This window comes from Sorex araneus, chromosome 5 (genome assembly GCF_027595985.1).
Source record: "Sorex araneus isolate mSorAra2 chromosome 5, mSorAra2.pri, whole genome shotgun sequence".
Classification (NCBI taxonomy): Eukaryota; Metazoa; Chordata; class Mammalia; order Eulipotyphla; family Soricidae; genus Sorex; species Sorex araneus.
The window spans coordinates 98,884,467-98,905,606 of NC_073306.1; the positions used below are offsets into that span (position 1 = coordinate 98,884,467).

General features: G+C 40.8%; 1 protein-coding gene across 5 annotated transcripts in view; it reads right to left on the reverse strand.

The window, feature by feature from the left end:
- The window catches only part of SPECC1 (sperm antigen with calponin homology and coiled-coil domains 1), a 457,476-nt gene that overhangs the window by 423,533 nt on the left and 12,803 nt on the right, over positions 1-21,140 (reverse strand). The gene's annotated exons all lie outside the window — the stretch shown is intronic.

The window sequence follows — 21,140 nt, forward strand, 5'->3', positions numbered from 1 at the left end:
GGTAAGACAAAGGAGAAATGGGAAAAAACAAATAGCAAAATACAGACCAGATATGGCACAGAAGAAAACCTACACATAAAAACCTAGTTCCATGAAAGGGCAAATGCTATCCTGCTCAGGTATATCCTCCCTCTGTCCACACAGCACAGTGCAAGCACTTCCTGTGTGCTAAATACCTGAGAGGAAAAGGCTATGAAGTGGTACTCTGAGCATCTCGACTTCAAAAGGAATAATTTTATTTGCATGCATTTCATAAATCTGAAATGCAATATTTCCCACTGAAATTCTATCATATGTAACAAAAGTAAGTTATTTAAAACTTACTTTTGAATATATATTTCAATATACTTCCATCAATTTTTCTGTCAGTTAAAAGAGTGGATTCACTGGGATCAGCCTGTTAAGATAATTTTACAATATATTTTCAAATTTACTTGTTAAAATGCAGTTTTCATCTTTCTTCTCTTTTCCCTTTTCAGTTTTATTTCATTTATTTTTGGGTTTGGGGCCTCACTCAGCTGTGCTCAAGGTCTATTCCTGGTGGGGTTCAGGAAACCATATATGATGCCAGGGATCAAATCCGAGTTGGCCACATGCAAGGCAAGTGCCCTACCTGCTGTATTATCTCTCCAATCCTTCTTTTTCCATTCTACAGCATTATATCAATCCATAAAAATGAATATAGCAAAATAATGTATGAGGTATTAAAAGTCTGCATGAGTGAAATAAATGTAACTCAAAAATAACAATAATGGAGATCCAGAAAAGCTGCGCAAAACACGGCCCCTCTGCTCCTTAAAGACTATGATCCGGGAGGTCTACTAATCCATTTTGGCACCCAGAGACTTATAGAAATGCATTTAGAGTGTAAACTGAACTAAAACAACAGAAATCCAAAACTGCAGCGGCCGCGCGAGCTCCTATAATCTTCATTCTCAGCAATGGAAAACAAACTATCAAATGATGCCTTTCCAGCAGGTTTGATTGTTAGGAGAAAATTCCAAATAATAATAGTCAGTTCTCTGTTGAAATATTGAATGTATCCAAAATATAGAGGGAATAAAGTGAAGATCATTGGCCACTCAAGTGCGGGGATGGGTGGGAGGAGGGTATATTGGGGTTTTTGGTGGGGGAACAGGTGCACTGGTGAAGGGATGGGGGTTTGATCATTATATGACTGAGACTTAAACCTGAAAGCTTTGTAACTTTTGTCACGATGTTTCAATAAAATAAAATAAATTGTCTTGAGAAAGCAAAACAAAATAACAATAATCATAATTGAATAGGAAGGCAATGCCTGGTCTTTATGTCATGTGACACACCACACACACTGTTGGCCTCCCGAGCAGTGCCAGGGAACCTGCGATTCTCAGCCAACCAAGAATGGCACAATGGACCCAGCAGTGCTGAAACTTCCCTGGCTAAACCTGGTCATGCACAGGAACCCATGCAGGACAGGGATTTAACTTAAGGCTTGTCTATGCAATGCACAAACTCCCTCCCCTGAGTTAGCCCCCAAACCCCCACAAAGGCAGTTAAAACAGGGAAGTATAAATAGGAAATACAATTGCAGATATTGAAAATTAGAATTTATGGGACCATTAATTCATTTGATCCTATGGCTAGCATGCTTTTATGCTTTTATGAAGCTTCTGTAAATAGTGACAGAAAACCAAGTATGTTTTCCACGGCACTTTCAAACTGCAATAACCTCTTTGGTAAATCAAGTTCTTCCTCAAAACAAAATAACGTTTCTCAGTGCAAAACTAATGTATTTTATACCAGAGAAGAGACCCCAACCTACAAAAGCATCACTTTTTTTTCATTTTTTAAAATTGATGCTTATTTTTATTGATGCTTATCTGAATGTTATAGCTATCTGAATCCTATAATCATTCCCTAAATTCTGAGATAACTGGGTTTTTAATTTCATTGATTCACAGTGAGATATAGTTACAAGTTTCATATCTGAGTTACAATCACACAATGATCAAACACCCATCCCTCCACCAGTGCACATTCCCCACCAACAATATCCTCAGTAGAGCCAGCACCTGTGCAACCTCAGAGAGCCAGCACCTACCTCAGAGAGTCAGCACCTGTGTAACCCCAGCCAGCCAGTGTGCATGTGCCATCCCATATATCTAAGCAACAATCCCCACGACAAAGGGAATTATTAATATCAGTAATTTTTAGTGTGTATTATAACAAGCAATAAAATGGTTGGAGGAACTAGTTGGGATGGGAGACGCATGCCGAAAGTAGATAATGGAACAAACATGATGACCTCTCAGTGTCCGTGTTGCAAGCCATAATGCCCAAAAGTAGAGAGAGAGTATGGGGAATATTGTCTGCCATAGAAGCAGGGGGAGGGTGGGAAAGGGGGGGTATACCCGGGATATCGGTGGTGGGGAGTGTGCACTGGTGGAGGGATGGGTGTTTGATCATTGTGAGATTGTAACCCAAACACGAAAGCTTGTAACTGTCTCACAGTAATTCAATAAAATTTTTAAAAAAACAATATCCTCAATATCTTCAGTATACCCCCATCTTTCCCACCCTCTCCCACTGCCTCCATGGCAGACAATATTCCCCATACTTTCTCTCTACTTTTGGGCATTATGGTTTGCAATGCAGATACTGAGAGGTTATCATGTTTGGTTCTTTATCTACTTTCGGCACACATCTCCCATCCCAACCGATTCCTCCAACCATCATTTTCTTAGTGATCCCTTCTCTATTCCAACTGCCTTCTCCCTGCCTGCTCATGAGGCAGGCTTCCAACCATGTCTTCCTGACCCTTATATCTACTGTCCTTGGGTGTCAGTTTTGTTATTTTAACTCCACAAATGAGTGCAGTTCTTCTATATCTGTCCCTCTCTTTCTGACTCATTTCACATAGCATGATACTCTCCATATCTATCCACTCTAAGCAAATTTCATGACTTCATCTCTCCTAACAGCTGCATAGTATTCCATTGTGTAGATGTACCAAAGTTTCTTTAACCAGTCATCTGTTCTCGGACACTTGGGTTGTTTCCAGATTTTGGCTATTGTGAACAGTGCTGCAACTAACATACAGGTACAGATGTCATATCTGTACCTGTGATTTTTTGCAGCCTCGGGATATATTCCCAGAAGTGGTATTGCGAGGTCATATGAAAGCTCAATTTCTAGTTTTTAAAGGACTGTCCACATTGTTTTCCAAAAGGGCTGGACCAGTTGGCATTCCCACCAACAGTGAAAGAGCGTTGCTTTTTCCCCACATCCACGCCAGCACTGGTTGCTTTTGTTCTTTTGAATGTGTGCCAGTCTCTGCGTGAGATGATATCTCATTATTGTTTTGATTTAGATCTCCCTGATGATTAGCGATGTGGAACATTTTTTCATGTGCCTTTTGACCATTTGTATTTCTTTTTTTGAGGAAGCTTCTGTTCATTTCTTCTCCCCATTTTTTGATGTAGTTGGGGTTTTTTTCTTATATAATTCTACTAGTGTCTTGTATATCCTGGATATTAATCTCTTATCAGGTGGGTATTGGGTGAATATTCTTTCCCATTCTGTGGGCTCTTTCTCTATTTTGGTCACTGTTTCTTTCGAAGTGCAGAAGCTTCTTAGTTTGATGTAGTCCTATTTGTTTATGTTTGTTTCCACTTGCTTAGTCAGTGGTATTTAATCCTTAAAGATGCTTTTAGCTTCAATATCATGGAGGGCTCTGCCTACATTTTCCTCTGTGTATCTTATGGATTCATGTCTGATATTGAGGTCTTTAATCCACTTTGATCTGACTTTTGTGTTTGGCACTAGACAGAGGTCAGAGTTCATTGTTTTGCAGGTAGCTATCCAGTTTTCCCAACACCACTTCTTGAAGAGGCTTTCCTTGTTCCACTTTACTTTTCTTGCTCCTTTGTCAAATATTAAGTGGTCACATATTTGGGAGTCTGTGACAGAATATTCAACTCTGTTCCATTGGTCTGTGGTTCTATTTCTGTGGTCTTGGTTCTGGCCCAATACCTTGCTGTTTTACTTACAACTGCTTTGTGGTACAGTTTGAAATTGGGGAAGGTGATGCCACCCATCTTCTTTTTCCCAAGGATTGCTTTAGCTATTCATGGGGGTTTATTGTTCCATATGAATTTCAGGAGTGTTTTGTCTATTTCTTTGAAAAATGTCATGGGTACCCTGATAGGGACCACATTAAATTTGTATAGTGCTTTGGGCAATATTGCTATTTTGATAATGTTAATCCTCCCTATCCGTGAACAGGGGATGTGTCTCCATTTCCTAGTGTCCTCTTTTATTTCTTGAAATAGTGTTTTGTAATTTTCCTTGTATAGACCCTTCACCCCTTTGGTTAAGCTGATTCCGAGGTACTTGATTTTCTGAGGTACTATTGTGAATGAGATTGATTTTTAAATGTCTCTTATGGAAGCATCATTTAAAATTGCACCTCTCAACGACAAAACCAGTACATAACACGCAATAAGACACACACTTTTCACAACAGTCAGCTTCTATTCCGGACCCCAGAAGCCCCCTGAGTCTCCAGCAGTAGCCTATCACTACAGTGGGGTGTGGCCCCCAAACCAAAACCCCAACACATAGTATCTGTCAGTTTCTGTGGGTCAGGAAGCTAGAAGAGGCTTGACCAAGGCTAAATGATTTTGGGTCACACCTGGCAATGCACAGGGGTTACTCCTGGCTTTGCACTCAGAAATTACTCCTAGCAGTGCTCAGGGGACCATGTGGGATGCTGGGAATCGAACCCAGGTCGGCCACATGCAAGGCAAACGCCCTACACGCTGTGCTATCTCTCCAGCCCCTGATTCTATATTTTGATACTGTGGATTCAACACAATTATCAAAAAGCATTAGATTTTTCAAAGGCATAGCATAGGAAATATCAACATGTGGTATGAAATCATAACCATAAGGCAGACATAATTTTACTAATATCATTTTAAACATTTATTTTTTTATTTTATTTTATATATTTTTTAATTAATTTATTTTTTTAATTAGTGAATCACCGTGAGGGTACAGTTACAGATTTATACATTTTCGTGCTCGTGTTTCCCTCATACAATGTTCGAGAACCCATCCCTTCACCAGTGCCCATTCTCCACCACCAATAAACCCAGTATCACTCCCACCCCCCAATCCCATCTGCCCCCACCCCACCCTGCCTCTGTGGCAGGGTATTCCCTTTTGTCCTCTCTCCAACTGGGTGTTGTGGTTTGAGAATAGTTTTTAAAAATCAAACAAAATTAAAATATGTATGACAATGTTAGTATAATATCAAACTATAATTAATTTCTTGAGTTAATTATCAAACAAAATTAAATTTAAAAAATTTAAAAATATGAAGAAATACAAATTATTATAAATATAATAATTTATATTTATATTATATGGGCTGTAGCGATATATTATATGGGTATATATATACAGCCCATATATTATATTATATGGGCTGTAGCGATAGTACAGTGGGTAGGGTGTTTGCTTTGCACGCGGTTGACCCAGGTTTGATTTCTCCGTCCCTCTCAGAGAGCCCAGCAAGCTACCAAAAGTATCCCACCTGCACAGCAGAGCCTGGCAAGCTACCCGTGTCGTATTCAATATGCCAAAAGCAGTAACAACAAGTCTCACAATGGAGACGTTACTGTGCCCACTTGAGCAATAATAAGGTGGCTAACACTGGTAATAGTTTTAAATCTGTAATAACATAATGACCTATGATTAATTTTCCAGACTGGAAAACACTGATAATATAGCAAGTGCTGATGAGGGTTGGAAAACTAATCATTTATGGAGCAACTTTATGTCTAAGAAATTCTGTTGGATGCTAAATATACCACATAAATGACACACAATGATTCTTTCCCTACAGAACTTTTATTTGCTTGTTTTCAGGCTGTGTCCACCTTGCTCCTGGTGATACTGGAGACCGTGTGATAACAGGAATCAATAAGCCTCTGCTCTGGCTTATTAACCATCTCTCTAGCCCAAGAATATACATTCCTGGGGTTTCTTTTGGATGGGGTGGCAGTAGCCAGGGGCATTGGACTGGGCCCTGTGGTGCTCAAGGCTCTGTACACAGGGATCACTTCTGGCTGTGCTCTAGGGACAATATACTATACCAAAGATACCAGCCCAAGAACTCACATTCTTTTTTTTCTTTTCTTTTTTCTTTTTTTGCTGCTTTTTGGGTCACATTCAGCGATGCACAGGGATTACTCCTGGCTCTGCACTCAGGAATTAGTTCTGGCGGTGCTCGGGGGACCATATGGGATGCTGGGAATCGAACCCGGGTCGACTGCATGCAAGGCAAATGCCCTACCCGCTGTGCTATTGCTTCAGCACCAAGAATTCACATTCTTAAGGACAAAAGAGTTAGGGAGGGAAATGTTATTGCTGCATGTATAGGGATCTCTCACACATGCTTGTCGAGCTGGCTGGGGATTACTCATTTCAGGGTGGTATTTGGACATGCTTTGGTTGTGGTACACATACACACCCATGGTGCACCAAAAGTGATTTCTGGCACCAGAGATCACAAACAGTTCTGCCCCCACGATCACAATTGACAAGTGGAGCAGTGCCAGGGATCAAAATCTGTGGCTTCTTATTTGCAAGACATTCAACCACTGAGTCCTGGAGAGAAACATTTTTGGTTTTGTTGTTGTTGGGGGGCCACACCCCAGTCACTCCTGGTGGGCTCAGGGGACACCAGGGTTAGAACCTGGGCCTTCTGCATGCAAAGCATGCACTAAATGCCACTTGAGTTATCCCTGGAAAGAATGATTTTAAATGAGCTCATAACAATTGAATCATTAAAAAAATGATTTCAATAAAAACACCACATATTCCTACAGGCCAAAAACCAAAAACAAAAGACAAAAAAAAATGGGATCAGAGCAATAGTATAGGTGGTAGAGCAGTCAATGCAGGTTCAATCCCCAGTATCCCATATGGTTCCCTGTGCTCTGCCAGGCATGGTGTCTGAATGTTGAACGAGGAGTAAGCCCTGAGCACTGCCAGGCATGGCCCTCCATAAACAATAAATAAAATAGAAGTACACACACATACCCTGAAGCTTTTATTTTAAAACTACCCTCTCTTCCTCCCTGTCCTCTCTGCTGTTGTTTAGATGATATTATGGGTTATGTGTTCTTCTGGCTGTGGTGCTCGCACATGTGTGGCTGGTGCTCACTGGGGGGTGCACATCAGGCATCAGTGTTCACATATGTGGCCCAGGCACTCGCTAGCTCTGTGCTCCGTTGGTCCTGGTGCCTGTGCAGTGCTCACTGGGAAAGCACTCTTAGCCGAAGTGCATGGCCGTAAGCATGGCCCACGGAAGGTCACTGCTTGCAGGCTGGTGCTTCCTGGCTAGAGTGCTCATGTATCTTTTCACTTGCAGTGCACAGTGGGGGCTGCATCCCTTTCTTTCTGTGATGTGAGGCTGGACATCGCTTTCATCACTGGGGACAGCAGATGGCAGAACTGCCAGGTTTAAACTCAGTACGTGGATCACAGAGCCTGCCACAGTCTTGCAAAGCAGGGACTCAGCCACCACATATTCCTACAGACCAATAAACATGGGCTCAGATATTTCAGCCAATTCTTTCAGGTTTTGTTCCTTCACTCAAAATGCTGGTTATAAATAAATATACTTTATATATGCCTTCTGCCAAAAGCCACTTAAAGTTAAACTGGAAAACTATAAAGTTATAGTCCCATTATCATTATACTTTCAAAGCTAGATTTAGGCTGCAGCTACTCTTTCATTAGAACTCTTGAAAAAATGCCCTACTACAATTCCTTTCAATAAAAACAAACCTCAGAATATGATGACAGGCTTTCTTTGTTGTTACAATGACTAACATCTGTGTTTATAGTACAGTTTTCACTTAATTACCACCTATCAAAGGGTAATATACGTCTTTCTCATTATATCTTAATTCAATTTATTTAGGTTGCTGTCACAGTTGTCCAGATGACAATGAGAAAAATTAATGCAACAACTAATTTAAACATTATTAAGCAATTTAAGGAACATAGAGATAATACAACAGGTAAGGTTTTTCAGGCATATATATATATATATATATACATACACACACTTTTTTTTAATTGAATCACCATGATATATGGCTTCTGACCAGGTTCAATCCCTGGCACCACATATCATTCCCTAAGCACCACCAGGAGGGATTCTTGCACACAAAGCCAGGAGCAAGCCCTGATAACTGGAAGGTGTGGCCCACAAAACAAACAGAACCACGTAAAAGAAGAAAGAAGGCAATATAGTAGCATGTCAGTCCATGAAAGAAAACCCCGGGTTTATAATGAGTAAATACCAGGTTTTTTTGTTTGTTTGTTTGTTTGTTTGTTTGTTGTTTTGATTGGGGGTCACACATGGCAGTTATCAGGGCTATTTCTGGCTCTGATCTCAAGGATCACTCCTGGGTGGGCTCTGGGGACACTACATGGTGCCAGAGATTAAACCTGTGTTGGCCACATGCAAGTCACTACCCTTACCCTCTGTACTATAGAGCTCCAGCCCTGAATACAGTTTTTTTTTTAATTTTTTATTGAATCACCATGTGAAAAGTTACAAAGCTTTCAGGTTTAAGTCTCAGTCATACAATGATCAAACACCCATTCCCTTCACCAGTGCACATGTTCCACCACCAAGAACCCCAGTATACTTCCCATCCCACCCCCACCCTCCACCTGTGTGGCTAATGACTTTCACTTTACTTTCTCTTTACTTTGATTACATTCAATATTTCAACAGAAAATTCACTATTATTATTTGGAATTTTCCCCCAATAATCAGACCTGCCAAAAGGCATCATTTGATAATTTGTTTTCCACTGCTGAGAATGAAGAGCAAAAGGTTTTGGATTTCTGGTATTTTAGTAATTAAGTCCAGATAAATTTCTGCCAGAAGTCACATCATTGCAAGCTCGTGCCTCTCTTTAGTGGGTCTTATAAGATGGCGGTCGCCATGCCACCAGTGAAAGAAAAGGCCAAGAGAGAAAAAACTTTCCCTCCCGGGGCGGCATGGGGCCGTAGCTTAGTTCACAGTCTAGAGGCATTTCTGCAAGAAGTCACAGGATGCTGAGAGTAGTTAGTTGGCCTCCGGGATCATGGGCATTCAGGAACGGAAGAGCCATTCGTGTTCGGCCTCTTGGGGTCACTTCCAGGTGGAGAACCTGAATACAGTTTTATACGATTCAGCTCTAAGGTGGGCTACGTGCTTTGAAAGTTACCTTCAGCAATCAAAGTGAGTCAGAATACCATCTTACCATAAGAACAAACTCTGATCTTGTTACATAATCTTTTTAATATGCTGAAACCAATAATATGCTTTCTGTTCAGTAATAGAAACAAGTTTTGAAGCACTTAATAATAGCAGCTCATGGACACTTCCATCATGTTTTCCAAAACACTCTATTATTCTCTACAGTCAGAACATTTAAAAGATACTTGAGTTATAAGATGAAAAGTTGAAGAGTTTAGTTAGCAAAATTAATAAATACAAGTATTTATTAAATCCTCTTATGTTCCAGAAACTGTGTTACCCACCGTGAATATAAAAACAGAAAGGATACTGGCATGTCCCCCGAGAAATAGTCTTATTAGGGAGACACTGCACGCAAATTATTGTTATTATTTTTGTTTAGGGATCCCATATGGGTGCTCCGGGGTCACTCCTGGCTCTGCACTCAGGAACCACTCCTAGATATGGGATGGCAGGGATCAAAGCCAGATCAGCCATGTTCAAGGTGAGAACACTACCCACTGTGACTACTTCTCTGGTCCATATTATTATACTAAAATTATACTTTTGTAAACTTCAAATAAGTCAGAAGAGGAGCAGTCATAATTATGAATTGTTACTTAACACAGTATCTTATCTTCAACGCTTCTCCCTTAGAAATTTATCTACCTTTCCCAATATCATTTCCTACTATAAGGAAGCAGGGCTCCCAGATTAATCTATATGAAGGGTATAATATCAATATTATAGGAAGACCAGAAAGATACAGGGGGTGAAGAACTGGCCTTGCATGTGGCTGCTTCAGCCTAAACCTGATTCAATCCCTGAAACTACAAATGGTCTCCTGAGCACCATCAAGGGTCACTCTTGAGCACAGAGTCAGGAATGCCCTGAGCACTGACAAATATGGCCCACCACCCACCAAATCAGTAATATGGATCTAGATACCTTGTGGTCCCCAGAAATCAAGAACATGCAAAAAGATTAATGGAACCATGTCATATAGACACCAGTGTGACCCTTAAGGAGTTCAATTTGACTTATTCTATACACTTATAACAAAAAATACTATGAATTAAAAACATTAATTAGGCGCTGGAGAGTTAGCACAGCAGGTAGGGCGTTTGCCTTGCACTCAGCCGACTCGGATTCGATTCCCAGCATCCCATATGGTCCCCTGAGTACCACCAGGAGTAATTCCTGAGTGCATGAGCCAAACTTGAAAAATAAGAATAAATATGCTTTATAATTTCAAAACTTAACTACACAACAATGTTGATAAAGACAGTATAATACTGGCTCAATAACAGATATATAAAATATAGATATATAAATCAAGATAATAGAATTGAGAATACAGAAATAAATTAAAACATCAAAGGTGAGCTTAAATTTTTAAAAAGATACCAAGACCATTCTCTAAAAAAGGAATAGTTGTTTTGCATCTAAAAATGGTGCTGGATTAAATAAGCACATGCAAAAGATAAAGCAGGACTCTCACCTCAACATATCTAAAATTAAATCCAACAAATCCAATATAAAAAATAAAATTATAAGTGCCTCATAAAATCCTGATAGAAAATATAAGAGTAAGTCCCAACAACTGTGAATTTGGTCTAAAAAATATTTTAGATATGGTATCAAAAGCCCAAGTAACAAAAATTAAAAATAAATAAACTGAGTGATAAAAAAAATTCAAAACACTACTGCTTAAAACATCAAGCAAATAAAAATAACGGGACCAAAGAGGTAGCTGAATGGGCTGAGTGCATGATGTGGGAGCCCAGGTTCTATCTCTGGCACCACATGGTTCCCCCCAGCATAGCCAAACACCAAGCTTTGAGTAGCCCGTAGCACTGCTAGGTGTTACCCAAAACCCAAAATAAAACTGAAAAAAATGCCTACAGGATGGGAGAGATTATTTGCAAATCATATATCTGAAAGGATTTTATATTCAGGACATATATTGTGTGTAACAATAACAACAACAAATAACCTGGAGGGCTGGATAAATAGTACAGACAGTAGAATGCTCACCTTGCATTGGCTAACTGAGGTCCTCTCCCCAGCACCCCAAATTCCCAAGCATCGCCAGAAGTGATTTCTAAGCAAAGAGCCAAAAGCAAACCCCACATAATACTAGATGTGGCCCAGAAACCAAAATAATGATGATAGTAATAATAACCCAATTTTAAATTTATTTATTATTTATAAACTTCTATAATTTGCAATAGTGATAATTCTGGTTCCCCATGAACAAAATAAACAATCCAATTTTTAAATGAGTAAAATACATGAATACATACTTGAATATGTCTCTCTCTAAAAACGATATATAGGGGCCCAAGAGATAGTAAAGTGAGTAAGGTACTTGCCTTGCATGCAGCCCACCTGGTTTGAGTCTCCATTATTATACATGATTCCCTATGCCATCAGTAAGTGCAGATCCAGGAATAAGGCTCTGAGCATAGCCAGTGTGGGTCCCCAAACAAAAAATTAATAGTAGTAATAAATAAAAAGATAAGTGAGGGCCGGAGCGATAGTACAGCGGGTAGGGCATTTGCCTTGCATACGGCCGACCTGGGTTCGATCCCCGGCATCCCATATGGTCCCCCAAGCACTTCCAGGAGCAATTCCTGAGTGCAAAGCCAGGAGTAACCCCTGAGCATCGCTGGGTGTGACCCAAAAAGCAAAAAAAAAAAAAAAGATAAATGAATAACCAGTCAGAACATAAGAAGACACTCAACATCCTAGTCACTAGGGAAACATAAATGTAAACAAAATGAGATTTTACTTTACATCCCCTAGGAAAGGCTAGAATTTAAAAATCAGATAACAACAAGTGTTAGCAAAGATGTGAAAAAGTAAGAACCCTCACGTAGTACTGGTAGGAATGTGAGATGGTGGAGCCACTCTGGAAAACAGTCTGGCTACAAACAAACACCTAAACACATGGCACAGCATCTTCACTTCTGTGTGTCTACTCAAGACAAATGAGGGGTTCTCCGCCCAGACAAGACCCGGAGTGGCCACACACAAACAGCCCCTCCGCTCCTAAAAGACCATGATCCCGGAGGCCTACTAACTACTTTTGGCACCCAGTGGCTTCTTGCAGAAATGCCTCTAGACTGTGAACTAAGCTATGGCCGTATGCCACCCCAGGAGGGGAAAGGTTTTTCTCTCTTGGCCTTTCCTTTTGCAGCGGCAGCGTGGTGACTGCCATCTTATGGAGCCCACTAACTGGAGGTACGAGCTTGCAATGACTCAACTTCTGGCATAAATTTCTCTGGACTTAATTACTAAAATACCAGAAATCCAAAACCACGCAGCCACGATAGTGGCCACACGACCTCATATGCTTTTCATTCTCAGCAATGGAAAACAAATTATCAAATGGCAGATCTGATTTTTTGGGGGAAATTCCAAATAATAATAGTGAGTTTTTCTGTTGAAATATTTAATGTAATCAAAGTAAAGAGAAAGTAGAGTGAAAATCATCAGCCACACAGGCAGGGGTGGGGGGTGGGGGTATACTAGGGTTCTTGGTGGTGGAACATGTGCACTGGTGAAGGGAATGGGTGTTTGATCATTATATGACTGAGACTTAAACCTGAAAGCTTTGTAACTTTTCACATGGTGATTCAATAAATAAATAAATAAATAAATAAAAGAAAAATGAGGGGTTGGGGATATGTCTTTGTGGTAGAACACTTAACTTACACATGTAATCTCTTGGGTTCAACCCAGGCACTGCAAAAAAAAAGTGAAACAATAAAACAAAAGTCCTTATCATAACTAGTATGTGGCTACTTATTGCAGAATCATTCAAAACTGGGAATGGTATGAATCTGTTATCTCATTAAGCTGGATCTTTACGTTGGGGGATGTATGTACAATGAAAATACTTTGTTCCTCACAGGCTGGGAAACTGAAGCCAGGAAACAACCCAAACAAACCCAAACAGACTTTGCCTAAGACCCCTATGGGCACACACAGAGCAGCACTGGTGCTGGTCTTCAAGAAAAGTTGTTTCTATTGTGAAAGTGAAAAGAGGAAGAATTTCCCAAAGAGAAAACTAAAGAACTGGGGAAGGTTACCAAACAGATACCATTCATATCACATAGGGGGCCTGCAGGTCACTACTCAGAGTCACTAACAAAGCATCTTCCACTATAGGAAAAAAGCAAAATCCAATGACCTGTTCATCACCCTTGCTCCTGGCCACACCCCCAGTCTGAGAGGCGTCCATAGCTTCAGGCTAAGGGCGGTCCTCCTCCTTGGGCCTCACCTCCCATCCCTATTCTCCTCTCCACTTCTACTCTTTCCTCTAATAACTCCTTCCCATATGGCCCTTTTGTTCTAGGCCTTCAGAACGACCTTCCTGTTCCACTGTCAAAGATTCGAATTCCCCAGGAGTCTGGCCTCGCTCTCTTCTCCATTTTATCTCTTCCTAAGCAATTCTCTCACACACCCTCATAGGTTTTTTGTTTTGTTTTGGTTTGGTTTTGTGTGGGGGTGGGGGGGAGAGGGGGTGTTTTAGTTCGGGGGCCACACCTGGCAGTACTCAGCACTTACTCCTGGCTTGACTCTGTCCTCAGGGACCACTCCTGGAGGGCTCAGGGATCCATCTGGGGCATTGGGGATCGAACTCAGGTTGGCTGCTTGCAAGGCAAGTGCCCTACCAACTGTATTTTCTCTCTGGCCCCACAACCCTCATAGATTTACCCTCTTCCTGGAGGAAACCCTCTGAAAGAGTTATTCCTCTCTCTCAATGCTACTTCTGAGCCTTGTATTATTTTTAATTGTGGCAATACTATATAGTTTATAATAATTTCATAAATATAAACTTTTATACTGGTCATGATTTTCTTGGTTACAAGTGATATTAGACTAAACTGAAGTAGTCTAATGAAAACAGTGAGAGAGAGAGAGAGAGAGCAAGTTTAGCAGCTTCCGTGAACCATAGAAAGTACAGCAGCACAGCAGTTAAGAGGACTAAGCAGCAACTAGATTTGGGAACCACTTTCTTACTACACATTTCCTTCATTCTCTCAGGACTAAAGATTCTCACAACTCTGGGTTCATTTAATTGCACAAAGACAACTCTCCATAAATTCCAAGACATATTTCACTGTCCCTGAAATCAGCATGCCTCTGCTAGTGTCCATTGACTGGTCAATGTCTGAAAGTGTGCAAACTGAATCAGTTAAAGGAGAAGCTGACCAAGGAGTATAGTGATTTGGTTTTCTTTTCAGGTGGCCTAATAACTTCAGTCTAGTAATGTGTCCGTCTAGAAAGCAAGCTAGGACAATTAAAGAAGAAAGAAGAATCCTGGATGCTTTATCAATACCTTCTGCCAATACCTTTAGTTAAGATCGAGCAAGAGTAAACCTGAGAAAGGCTCAATGGTGGAGTGCCTGCATGGCAGGAAGAAGCCTAAGCTTATCCCCAGCACCACCCATATACCAATCCAATGCTAGTGGCACTACTACTTGTGATGCTTGGCACCACAGTTAAGTATGCAGTATCACAACTAAAGTATGTGACCTTCAGTGAGCACCACAAGCAAAAACAGGGTGTGAGTACTGAAATATGTGAGAACTGCAACCAAATGGCCCAGTCATTTCAACAAGAAACAGAAGTAGAAGCCCATGTTCTTTCTTGAACCTCTCTCTCTCTCTCTCTCTCTCTCTCTCTCTCTCTCTCTCTCTCTCTCGCTTTTTTCACTCTGAAGAAGCCAGTGTTCTCTCTAGAACATGTATTCCTCTCTTTCTCTGCCCTTACATCTTTTTAAGTAATTCTGTTCAATAAAAGCTTTTTTTTTGCTGGATCTGGAGAGATAGTTCAGCAAGTAGGGTGCTACTTTGCAGGCAGTAAACCAGGGGTTCAATTCCTGGTGTCCAATGTGGTCCTCTGAGCACTGCAAGGAGTGATTCCTGAATGCAGAAGCAGGAGTAATCCCTGAGCATTGTCTGGTAAGACCCAAAAATAAACCCAGAAAAAAAATCACAAAACCTCTCTTGCTTCAGGAAAAGGGGAAAAGGCCAGGGAAAAATCAGCAATTTTTTTAAAATTGAGATTATGAGCACATAATTTACAGTGCTATTAATAAAGGTTTTTCATGCACACAATTCCACCACACCCATCACCAGTGTAGACCCTCTTTCTCCCAACCCTCCCCCACCCCCGCCCCCACCCCTCACAGGTCAATCGTGATGATCAGGTCTCCCCTTATGTTACCTTTGGAACTGTGACTACCAACACAGAAGAAAAAGCTGAGATAATCAGAGGAACACCTTTAGAGTCTAAACATTACTAGCTTCCTGGAAGGCACAGGGGATTTTATCTGTGAATATCATGAGCTAAATAAGCCAGAGTTAAGCTGATATTAATGAGAATCTCTAAATGGAAGGATGATTCAGAAAGTTTTCAGAAAAGCAATTTGTTTCACTTATAGTTTCCTTTTTCTATAGAAACAAGTATGGTACTTAATATAAATTGATTTCTAAAGTCTAAAAGATACTTTAACAAATTTAAAATTAAAGTTGTATGTAATAAAAGGCATTATGTCAGTTAAATTGACTTTTATCTTTTATTTTTTGGCCATTCCTGTAAAAATGGGGGACCATGCAGTAGTAGAGATGAAACCTGGACCTTCCACATTTAAAGCATAGTTCCAGCCCTCTGAGTCATTTCCCTAACCCTATATTTTTCTCTTAGTGTTTTTGTAGTTGGTGGCATTGATTTCGGGGAGCTGTGTTATTTGAGAACTTGCCCTGCACAGGAAATATACAGTAGACAAAACCAGGACCGAGCTTCCACAGAGCTCACCCACCCCTGTAACTCAAAAGCAAAAGGAGCTCTCTCTCTACAAGCTCCATTTGAAATAACCCAAAGGAAAATGATTAGCTTCTTTGAATGACTCGATTTACCTTGGAAAACTCCTTGTGAACAGAAAGTATGAAGTTATATGATTGTCTTAATCTGGATCATGGCCAATCCCTATGTCCATGCTGAAATCAACTCCCAAAAGAAGGAAGCAAGGAACATTAAACATACCAAAACTGCAGTCCTCAGTCCAGGAGGCAGCACAAGCCAGGGGACCACATGCCACCCAAGCATGTCTGGGAAGGGCCTTGGAGGTTCCGAGCATTCCCAGGGTGACCCTGATGGTTTCCAGTCCTGCAGGGTCCCAGCAGCCCAGTATCCTCCAGCTCTAAGCATCAAAACTGCCAGTCTAGTAGGCTGACTATCACCAGGAGCTCCCCGAGCACTGCCTGGGGGTCTCCCCAAAGGAAAAAATTCCCAGTTCACTTGGACCAGAGATGTAGCCTTGCATGTGTGAAGTTCTGGGCTCAATTCTTAGTATTAAAAAAATTACAGTATGCTTACTGTTTAACCTGTAAGGTTGTGGGGATGCAGGAGTAAGACTTTTGTCTTCATCGGGCAGGGTCCAATCAGGTAAAAAAAAAATTCAGAAGTTAAGGCTGGAGCAGTACTACAGCGGATAGGATACTTGCCTTACACGAGGCCAACCAAGGTTTGATCCCCAGAATCCCATGGTCCCCTAAGTACTGCCAGGAGTAATTCCTGAGTGCAGACCCAGGAGTAATCTCTGAGCATTTCTGGGTGTAGCCCAGAAACAGAAAGAAAGAAAGAAAGAAAGAAAGAAAGAAAGAAAGAAAGAAAGAAAGAAAGAAAGAAAGAAAGAAAGAAAGAAAGAAAGAAAGAAAGAAAGAAAGAAAGAAAGAAAGAAAGAAAGAAAGAAAGAAAGAAAGAAAGAGAGAAAGAAAGAGAGAAAGAGAGAGAGAAAGAGAGAAAGAAAGAAAGAAAGAAAGAAAGAAAGAAAGAAAGAAAGAAAGAAAGAAAGAAAGAAAGAAAGAAAGAAAGAAAGAAAGAAAGAAAAGAAGGAGGGAGGGAGGGAGGGAGGAGGGAGGGAGGGAGGAAGGGAGGAAGGGAGGAAGGGAGGAAGGAAGGAAGGAAGGAAGGAAGGAAGGAAGGAAGGAAGGAAGGAAGGAAGGAAGGAAGGAAGGAAGGAAGGAAGGAAGGAAGGAAGGAAGGACTCAGAAGTAGTTCAATGGAAGGCATTTAATTTGGTAACTAGTTACAAGTTTGGCAAAGAACTGAAAATTTCAATTGAATGGTGAGCCGATCCAGAGGAAAGCAGTGGGATGTGCCTCTGCATGGTTAAGGCTGGAAAGAAAGAGAAAGGAGGTGCCATCAGGGCTCCAAAGACAGTGACACCAGCTGGAGCTAAAACTACACCCAAGATAGTCCAAAGGAGAAAAAGGAGCAATCCCTGGCTTGTTCCCTCTGCGCCTTTCATCAGTGTCTTCCACAGTCACCCTCGGCCAACAATGGAGATGAGAAAATAAAGTTTTCAGGAATCAGCTTCCTTTGATATATAGAAGAGCAAGAGCCTGAAGGCCAAGAGGTCCTGACCCCAGTGCAACATCCACTTAATGTCTTTATCTCCAGTACTAACTAGTACTTGTCCCCACTAGTAGAAAAAACAAGTAAGTATTGAGAAAGCAGCATTACAACTGAAATGCAAGAGCAAAGATATGAGGAGAGCATTACCAGATTAGAAAAGAGAATAACTTGCTCCACACAGCTAAACAAGAAAGGATTCACAAGGGATGAGAATAATGAAAAATTATAGAGCTAAAGATCAATGATATCCTTCTATAAGTTTTCACTCACAGTTTATAGTCCTTCTATAAAAAGTTTTATATAAAACTTTTTCTAAAAAGGCTTCTACTCATATACAGATTCCATGAAACCATGGACACTTTTGAGCATTAAAAAAATGTCATCACTGTATCACTGTCATCCCATTGTTCATTGATTTACTCGAGCAGGCACCAGTAACGTCTCTATTCCTCTCAGCCCTGAGATTTTAGCAGCCTCTCCTGACTCATCTTTCCCAACGATTGGAGGCTCTCTCAGGGTCAGGGGAATGAGATCTATCGTTACTGTTTTTGGCATATCGAATGTGCCATGGGTTCTGCCTGTGTGGGCGAGATACTCTCAGTAGCTTGACGGGCTCTCCAAGAGGTATGTATATATCTGTTACTGTATTTGGGATATGAATACACCACAGGGAGCTTGCCAGGCTCTCCCGTGCGGGCAATAAACTCTCGGTAGCTTGCCAGGTTCTCCAAGAACCTGGAGAACTAGGAGAGTTCTAGGAGAACTAGGCTATCAGCATGTGGCCATGCGCTTCTGGGAGCTTGGTTTTACTGGAAAATGGGGAATCTGGGTGGAAGAGGTCCAGTCCTGATCCAAGCAGCCTTGGAGATCTCAGCCCCGCGTCCCACACACCTGGGTTCCTCTGCCAGTTCCTTCATGCGTGAGGCTCATCTGAACGTGTGGAGAGTGGCCTTGAGCATGGCTGTGGCTGGGTTCCAGAGGTCTTCAACGGCCAAGGATCTGCTCAGGGCAGGGAGGGAAACTCAACCCACCCCTCCGAGGGGTCCCAATGAAGATAGCCAGGCAAGGGGGCAAGAGACTCTGTGTCGCTCTCCTCCAAAAAAAATGTCATAAAAGTCATAAAATATAGTAATCACGACTTTGCTGTCAATGCCAAATGTACTTCACTCCATAATCAATTTCATTTAATATTTTTGTGAATGTTATCATCATGCTTCTTTGTTTTCAAGATATTACTATGTGTACAAGCAGTGCTGGGCATAATTCATATGACTACACAGACCTTGAGGACAGAAAATGAGTGAGACCAGTCAAGTTGGAGAGATCACCCCTGACTAAAGGACCCAGACCCTAGTACTCCCTTACTCTAGCCAAAAGTGAGCTAATTCAGGTTCCTAATACCTTGACTATTAAATGTTGTCAATCAACTCATCAAAAGATAAAACCAAACAAGTTGACAGAAAAATACAGGGCTGTATCCTGTACTCTAGAAGGCATTTTGATTATTTCAGTCATATAATTAAGGATTTCCATTAGACAAAGACACCAACAATGAAGTTAACAGACATGTATATTGGGAAAAAATTATTTGCATTGCCAAAAAATCAACAAGTGATAAATATCTGAAATATTCTAGAAGAAATAAAAAAGAAATATGAAGAAAGGGCATGGAATAATTAATTTATCTTAATGGAAAAATTTAAAACTAGCATCTATATGTAAATGTAAGATTGAGATGATATGAGATAAGACTGAAATAGAGATTGAGGTAATATGGGATTACTGAAAATTAGAAATTTGAAAAATGCCAAGTATTTGAAAAGTTCATGGTCTTTGGAACATAGGTTGGAGCAGTAACTTTGGAAAACAAGCTGGCAGTGCTCGGCTCTTCCAAGCAGAGGCACAGGTGGTGCCAGAAAATCTGGATCCTTCTTCTAAACCTCCTAGAGATTCGCATATAACCTATGTGAGGATTTGTAGGAGAGTTTCATTCAGCATTGTTTGTGGTATCCGGGTGTATTTTTCGGTTTGTGTGTCCAGAAGAGCAGATAGAAAGAGAATTGTGGATACCACAAATCAACAAAATGAGTGATAAAAATGTGTTGAGTAGGAATAACACTACGAAACAGCTGAAAGCTAAAATGTGATACCGTTTATTCAAATTTAAGATATATGCACAAAACCAGAACATGTTTTAAGTATTCAAACATCGAAGCATAAAAGATACATTAGATCAGCCATAGGGGGAAGAGAATGAGAATTGTGTACACAGAATAGAAAGACATGAAAAAAAAAACGGAGTAAATGAACTAATGGATGCATGAACAAACACAATGAGAGGAGCATGTACGGACCACTGATGTTAAGGTGCTGAGAATGAGAACAGGATCAATCTGACTCCCCATCCTTGAGATCTCAAAAGATGGGGAGAGAGAGGAAACACGTCTACAATGGGATACAGCCCATGATTAGACAGAAAATATAGTTTGACAATCTTCACCCACATGCAGGTCCAATGACCACAAGTCTTTCAAACTAAGACATTTAATTATACCATCTGCTTGGAAAGACAGATGACCCAAGAAGTTAATGTCAGCTTGGCGCTTTACTTCACCATTCTCAGAGGAGAACATAATTTCTGACTTTCTTGTAGCTGTTCTTTTGGAAAGCATCCCTGGCCCCCCAAATTTAAGCATTCTTCCCTACTAGTTATGACATAGAGCACATGACTAAATATGATTTGTTGTTCAATCTTCAATGGTATCATAATTTTTTTGAGCGATTAAGACACAAAATTGAAGCATCAAATGCATCCCTGCAAGAAAAGTAAGTGATAAATCCCCATAAGTAAAATGAGGGGACCACAGATTAGCACAGACTGAGGCAGCAGAATGGGTCTGTAAAATAGCACAGACTAAGCTGCAGGTCGCTTAGCTGATGATGAGATACTTGTCATGTCGTGCCAAAAACAGGAGAAAACAATATTTTAGTGCTGGGTGGTTGCCCCAAACTTTACCACTGATATCCCTTCAAGGCTGTTTGGAACACATATATTTATTTGGGCTTTCAAAATTTGGAAACTGTTCTTCAACCTAAGTTTGCATTTGGGGCAGAGAGACTCCCAAATGGAGCTCAGGAGGTGCAAGGGCCCCACTGGCAATTCTATGCTCACTGGGTTGAGGGTTCAGTGCAAGGGCCAGATGATTCTGGGGGCCTTAGGCCATACCCAGTAGTATTCAAGGGCCTCCAGAAATGAACCTGGAAATGCTTTGGGGGACCATGTTTCGCCAAGACCACCCTAGGAAAATCCTAAAATTTTAGTGCTCAGAGAAAAAAGAAAAAACTTGTATTACTTCAGAGAAAAGAAACAGGTTTATTACTCAAAAGTGGACATTAGATTACATAGCCTTCTCAT